This window comes from Nicotiana attenuata, unplaced genomic scaffold (assembly GCF_001879085.1).
Source record: "Nicotiana attenuata strain UT unplaced genomic scaffold, NIATTr2, whole genome shotgun sequence".
Lineage (NCBI taxonomy): Eukaryota > Viridiplantae > Streptophyta > Magnoliopsida > Solanales > Solanaceae > Nicotiana > Nicotiana attenuata.
In genome coordinates, this window is record NW_017670452.1 from 440,100 (window position 1) to 448,542 (window position 8,443).

Here is an 8,443-nt window from a genome sequence, read left to right on the forward strand (position 1 = left end):
TTATTTATCGGTTCAAAAGACCAGAACACCTTGACGGCAAGAGATAAACATGAGAAAATAGGGGGAAAAGAAAGCATGGGGCATGGAGACCCGTTCATAAAATCAAATCTCACATTTTATGATAAGTTTTAAGAAGTTATTGACATGCCCTTACTTACAATGCGGACATGAGGATGTTCGCCTTCATTGGAATATAATCAAACTTTAACATTACCATAGATCATGTTCAAACAAAACCAGTCACCTAAATTGACACGGAGAGAGTTTTTATTTGCAGCTTCCTGCATATCTTCTGGTATATAACCCACTTGGTATCCGTAATCATTTACCCGACAAATTCAGATTTCAGTTGCGTATTTCCATTCAAGAGGGAAATGCCTATGAGGAATTTATCCATTTCTAGGCTCGAATTCGAGGCTTCTGATTAGAAGAATCATTCATACCAGGGGTGAAACACTGTGAATATAGGTAAAATATTATATTTTAAATGTATATAATATACATTGAACACTCTTTATCGAAAAATGTTTATTTCTTTCAAATCTGAACACCCTTAAGAAATTTTCTGACTTCGCTACTGATTTATACCATGGTACTCTTGGGTAGACAGTTTTGGAATCATGGATGAGATAAAGGTTCCTAGCTAGCTAAACATCATAGAATTCCATGAAAGGCATATGCCAAGAAACTATAGTTTAGTTTATGTTCGTCTATCCAATTGGTTGGATTCCACTACGAAAGTCAGAAATGATAAGAAAGTGATAAAATTTTATCCATGGTCATTGAATTTTTGTGTTTGTTACCCAAAAGTCATTTTTCTTTTTTTTGTTACGTAAAAATGATTCAACTTTGTATTCATTACACAAAAGTCACTTTTCTTTTTTTGGTTACACAAAAATCATTTTACTTTGCTCTAGTTATCACAAAAGTCACATTTTTACTTGAAAAGTCTATTATACCCTTGATATTATATAAACCTTCATATTTATGTACTACCTTCTATATTATATAATATATAATATATTTTAACCTATGTATTATATTTATAAATAAAATAACTTAATATTATTTTATTTATTATTTTTATAATATATTCGTATATTTAATTTTTTCTAACTTTAATTTTCAAGAAATATTAGCAGCGTTATACAACAACTTTTTTCAGCAATTCTTTTTTTTGAATTTAATTCCGACCAACTTTGGTCGGTATGCCCTTACGACTTTCAAAATACAGACCACACGTTAATGGTCGCGTTTTGGAAGGTTATTGGCCATTACCGACCAACTTTGGTCGATTGTTTTGGGCGGTTTTTTTCGAGTTTCTAGTAGTATAATTTCCCAAATAACCAATTGCGCAAGTAAATCCCCAAGAAATATCCCCAGCTAAATTCGCATGTAGAGTTACCTAGAGATTTTCCTTCAGATTAACATATGTTTTTTTCCCATTTTCTTTGTTTAATTTGTTTACCTGCGAATTGTCTCACGAAAATGTACTTGCCGATTTATTTCTCTACTAATATATATTAAAGTTACTGACAAATTTAGTAACGTTAATAATATATTTTGAAAGTTGACGTTAAGAAAAAAATTAAATATACGAATATATTATAAAAATAATAAATAAAATAATATTAAGTTATTTTAATTATAAATAAAATACATTGTTAAAAATATCTTATATAGTATATAATATAGAAGGTATTACATAAATATGAAGGTTTATATAATATAAAGGGCATAATATACTTTTCAAGTAAAAATGTGACTTTTGTGATAACTAGAGCAAAGTAAAATAATTTTTGTGTAACAAAAGAAAAAAGAGTGACTTTTGTGTGACGGACACAAAGTTGACTGATTTTTACGTAACAAAAAAAGAAAAATGACTTTTGGGTAACAAACACAAAAGTTCAATGACCATGGATAAAATTAACTCTAAGAAAGTAAACCTTTCCAATTGAGTTTGACATGAAAGCTGTTCATGCTCGGGTGCTTTCAGTATTAATCCACTTTTTATCCACTACATAAAAATTAAGAGTTAGATGGAAACTCTATGATATATGCGTAGCCTCAACAAAATTAGTAAAAGGGCGTTGTAGGATAACGGATATGACAAGTGATAGGAGATAGTAAAGAACTGAAGTGTGAGTTTGTCCAAACTTATGTGTCAGTTGAGGCGTATTCAAGATTTGAACTTTAAACAACCATAAGCGATAATAATTAAGCTTCAAATTTAATATTTATAGAATTTTGTGAATATTTTAACATATATATATAAATATATAAGGCCAGGTCAAAAATACTGAATTCGACTAAACGCATAGCAATACTGTGAATCCGCCCATGTGTGTTGGTATTCTCCTTTTAGATGGTGTCTCAATTTGCACTAGTTATTTTGACAAGGTGAAATTTATGTACAATATGTTATAATGATCTGCCAGGATTTGTAGCCAAATGACAATTCATCGAGATTAGTTGCCAAATTGTCACGGTCCTTTAGGAATTTGCTTAATAATTCTGGTGCAAAATAATTTTTGCAAATATATAAATGAGATCAAAACTTAAACAATAACATAAAAAGATCCTAGCAATTCAAAAAGGCCATGGAAAAGGTTAAGTAATTTTTACATTCCTATGTCATTTAGGAAACTATATTACCCTCAATGTTTAAGGTTTGATATAATTACATTTAGTATACCTAATTACTAATTCTATACAATAAGGTGTTTTAACTGTACATTAATTGTAACTTATATCACTCCTAAATTTATGGTACTGTATATTCCTCCAAATCCCCATCCCCCACGTTTCTCTCTCCCAACCCCACACCCTCACCCACGTATCACCACACACCTAGAAACCAGAAAAACTAGAAAAACAATTGAAACCCTCTGCTAAATCCAGAAAAATAATTGAAACCCTCTACCATTAATGTCCAAAATCAAAGTTTTTTCTTCTACAACCAGTCAAAATTGAAGTCAAATCTTCAAAGTTTCATACACAGCAATAACTTTTGATGGTTATGATTTCGGGTTCCTTCAGTAATATAAGAGGAAAAGAAAAGAGAGCAGCGATTCCACCATTGACAGCCATTAAAACGCTTTGAAGCTTTGAATTCAAATTTGGGTTTTCAAAAATCATTATTTGTTTGGATTGGGTGTTGTTGTAAATAATTGGAAATATGGTTTGGAGTTTATATCTCAATTTTGAGGGGTTCTGGTGAAGATTAGACTTGGTTTTGGCTGAATTTCAAATTGAAATTCTAAGAAGAAGAAGAAGAAGAAATTACATACATTATATTGCAGAAATTGTAGAAAAAGTGTAGACTGTTGTTTATTTATTTTTGAGCTTTGTGTGTTTGTGTTAAAAGTTTTGATGGGAGCTTGTTATTCCACTTCGTCTGTTTTGGAGCTAACTTGTGCAGAGGAGAAGATGTTTTTTAAGTTATATATATTGCTATACCTTTAAATTCAAGAAAGTATGGCTGTAATGTATTTAAAGATGCGTGAATTTGTAGAATAGGTTGAATGTGAGGAATGAGTCAAATAAGACTCACAATGGCTTGTTTTCTACATTTAATCTACAACAAAACGACATATCATTTGAAAAATTAATATGAAAATACAGAATTTCAATGTTTCTATAAATTATCTACAAAATATCTACAAACTGGATACATTGAATTTTAATATCCCAATTCCCATTCAATTGTAGCATAATTGGGATTTTCAACATAATTGCATTTTTTCAGAAGATTTGTAGAAGTTTTAGTCGTTTTTTATTTCTGAAAACAAAAAACAAAGCATCTACAATCAGAATACAAATAATCTACAATTTATCTATAAAATATCTACAAATTGGGTACATTGAATTTTAATATCCCAATTCCATTCAACTGTAACATAATTGGGATTTTTGACATAATTGCGTTTTTTCAGAAGATTTGTAGAAGTTTTAGTCGTTTTTTTATTTGTGAAAACAGAAAATAAAGCATCTACAATCAGAATACAAATAATCTACAATTTATCTATAAAATATCTACAAACTGGGTACATATTTGGACTCAACATGCTTCCCCTGAAATGTATGTTTCACATTTTTGATACATATTTTTGTCCAAAACAGTACTAAATCATCCACTTAAATATAATTTTTATACAATGTTGTTCAACTTTGATACAATAAGTAAATGAATAAAAGAAAAATAAATAAACAACAGTCTACAATTTTTCTTCAATTTTTCTACAATTTCTGCAATATACGTCTTCTTCTTCTTCCAGTTTCAATCTAAAATTCAGTCAAAACCAAGTCTAATCTTCACCAAAACCCCTCAAAATTGAGATATAAACTCCAAACCATATTCCCAATTATTTTCAACAACACCCAATCCAAACAAATAATGATTTTTGAAAACCCAAATTTGAATTCAAAGCTTTCAAGCTTTTTTGCTGTCAATGGTGGAATTGCTGCTCTCTTTTTCTTTGCTTTGTATTACTGAAATTTGGACATAATTGCGTTTGATGTAGAAGAACTGTAGAAGATTTAGTCGTTTTTGATTTGTGAATTGTAAAAGAATAATCAATTCGTTTTTGAATTTTAGAAAAATAACCAATTCGTTTTTGAATTGTAGAAGAATAATTGCGTTTGATGTAGAGAAGCTAAATTTAAAACGAAACTGACGAAGAAGATTAATGTGCGTGATTTGCGTTTGGAAGATCTAGAAGAATATTTAATCCCTCAATTTTAGCCCCTAAATTTGGAAGCCTACAGCTACAATGATTCCTTATTTAATACATGGTCTATATTTTGTAGAAATACTATTAGCATGAATGGTAATATGTAAACTATGAACATATTTGATAATATAGTTTCATATATGGTACATATACGAAAATTTCCCAAAGGTTAATGCTAGTGGGCAAAACCTGAATTTATTTGTCTAGCACTTCGTTGGACTTATTTGACGGTCCATTATAAACATATAACAATAGCTGGCCTTCTAGTCCAGCTCTCATAAGATTCAATGTTATGGGCCAGTCAATTTTGTCTGGCAGCCAGCAGAACAGATGTTAATAGGCCCGAGTACTTATGTCCTAGAGGATGAAAGTAGCAGAAATGAGAATGTTGAAATGGATGTGTGGGTATATCAGAAAAACAAGATTAGGAATGAAGTTAATTGGGATGAGGTGGAGGTGGTCCATGTGCAGGACAAGTTGCGGGAATCGAGGGTGAAGTGGTTCGGGCATGTGAAGAAGTTAGGCACAGAGGCCTGGTTAGGAGGTGTGAGAAGTTGACCATGGCGGGTCAGAAGAAGGGCAGAGGTAGGCCAAAGAAGTATTGAGGAGAGGTGATTAGGCAGGACATGATATTACTTCAGCTTGCAAAGAACATGGCCCTCGATAGGAAGGTATCGGGATCGAGCAGTGGGGTCAAAGGTTAACGGCTAGTCGAGAGTTTCTCCTAGTCTTACCACTACCTACTATGCCGTTTGCTTCTGTTATCTTACTACCTTGTTATGGTTATTGTTTGTTGCTTCTTTTATCCTTTGAGCCGAGGATCTATCTGAAACAACCTCTCTATATTCATTAGGCAGGAATAAGGTCTGCGTACACATTAGCCTCCCAAGCCCCACTTGTAGAAATACACTGGGTTTGTTGTTGTTGTTGCCCAAACCCAGTCAGCTCAAACGAAATTTGTTTTAAAGAATTTATAATATGCGTATAATCGTATTATAGTTACCGTATAATCTATATATACCGGTTAGAAAAATTAAACAATTAATTTGACTAGCTACTTGAGCAAACATCATGTTTGCTTATCTATCATGCCATGTTTTAAACCTTCTGAATGCTCCATTAATAACTGTTGGTGCTAGTGCATTTAATATTAAAATTATAATATTAAAGTGTAATATTCTTGTGAGATAGTGGTTATAAATTGGCAAGAAAGTGGTCATTACTTTGGTGTAACTCATAAAACCAATCTACCACTAATTACCCGCTAAATGTTAAATTTTGTAACCACCAACTATGTTCTACAATTTTATTATCCCACTACTTTGTTATTTATTTCATGGAAGAAATTCTACACCTATAACTAGTAGTGTTTCTTCCTTGTGTTGTAGATGGAAAAAATATGGTAGTGAGAATGAGAAAAGTGTGATGGTGTACATGAAAAAGATGTAGTTGGTATTATGAAAAGGAGAGTTAAGAGAAGGAGAAAACTTATCCGCACCGGGTGTTTACACCAAGCCAATAGATACATGGCATGTGTCTTGCATATGGACTTCAATCATTTAACCATGGTAAACTATATGCATTCTCATCTAATGAAATTAATTAACCATAGTGAGTTAATATAGTTTGGTGTAAACACCCGGTGTGGGTAAGTATTTACCACATCTAAGTCTCCAACTTATTCTCTACAAAAGAGAATATTATTTTTGTTGAAGGAAGGTGTTCATTCTGGTGGAGCTTTGGACTCAACAACTTGTCCAGAGTTTGTTCGAGTCATATGACGTTGTCGGGCTGTTGTATCCTGGAGGGGACAAGTCAAGAGTATTACTGCTGGACCGGTGAAGATGCTACCGCAGTGGGCTTGAATCTCCTTAAAGAGAGCGAGATATTCGTGCCTCAGCTTGAAGAATATTTATTTATTTTTCTTCATCTTATTTTTCAACTGTAATTACTTGTAATTTCACCTACAATTTTAAGGAGATTCAAATTTTTTTATGCAGTTGAAAATATAATGGATATCAAGGTAGAAGTTCACTCTCTTTAAGAGATAGAAAGGTAAAAACTTTTCTACTTGTTTAGCTCAAGCAGAGAAAAGGTAAAAAAAATTCACCTTATATTTTTACGACTCTGTGATTATATTATTTATGATTATGAATTTTTATAATTCTAGAAATAGTGGGGGTAAAAGAAAGAAAAAATTCTTGCATGAAAAATTTGAATATTCTTGCACGAGAAAAAGTTGATTAAATCAAAAAATGTGATAAGTGCATCTATCATAAGTCTTGGAATAATTCACATGTTGTTGTTTGCCTCTATATTGATGATTTATTAATATTTGGTTAACATGTATGTTGTTGGAGAAACTAAAAAAGCATGTTTAATAGCCATTTTGATATGAAAAAATTGGATGAGGCAAATTTCATTCTTGGAATGAAGATTACTAGAAAATGTGATGAAATTATCCTTGACCAGTCGCATTATGTTGAGAAAATTTTTAAAAAAAATATAATTTTATTAACTGCAAGCATGTTGTAACTCCTTTTGATTCAAGTGTTCACTTATTTCCTTACAAAGTGACAATGATGTGATAAATCAAAAGGAATATGCTAGCTTAATTGGAAGATTGAGAATATGTAACTGATTGCACTTGGCCAGATATTATATATGCAGTAGGATTATTTAGTAGGTTTACAAGCAAGTCGGGTAATGAATATTGACATGCCATAACAAGAGTTATGAGGTATTTACTTGGTACAAAAACCTATGGCTTGTTTTATAAAAAATATCATGCTGTACTTGAAGGTTTTTCTGATGCAGATTGAAACATTTTATCTTTGAGAGGTGGTGCTATTTGTTGGAAATTAAAAAATAATTGCTAACTCTACCATGGAGGTTGAACTAATTGTTTTGGCTTCAGCTAGTGAGGAAGCGAATTGGTTGAGAGATTTATTATTTCAAATTTCTTATTTTGAAAAACCAATTCCTCCTATTTTAGTTCATTTTGATAGCAGCGCTGCTATTGGTAGAGTACAAAACCATTATTACAAGGGTAAATCCAAACCTATAGGAGAAAACACAGTAGTGTGAGATCACATTTGATAAGTAGTACCATTAATATTGATTATGTTAATCTTGTAGATCCACTGACTAAGGCCTTAGCAAGAGAAAAGGTCTGGAGCACATCGAGGGGGATGAGATTGAAGCCCATAAACTCATAAGTCATATATGAGGAAACCCAACCTGGGGAATAGATATCCTATAACCAGGTTCAATGAGAAGAACGAATCATATGATGGCTTGGTGTGAAATGCATTATTATATATGTTATTGTTCCATCCCTATGATGTGAGTGCATTTATCCTGTAATGATATGCAAGGTTTAGTTTTGTTAACTCATAATGAAAATCTATAGCTCGTATGAGTGTGGTGTTAGAATTACAAGGGCATCCTTGACAGATTTCACCTATGTGGTGTGGAAGTAGGCCGCTTCATATTAGAATTGGGCTTGTTCTCAAAAATACTCATGAAAATCGGGATAGCACAAGGCCGTAATATGCTGGCTAATAAAGCTCATGTCAACACCTTGATTATTATGTGTAAGCAGTTATACTTTATTTCCCTAAGGCAGTCATAGTTCAAGTCTGAGACCACTACTGACTCTGGAGTAGAAGTTGTTGTTTTACTAAGTGGAAGTTCAATGCAGAGCACAC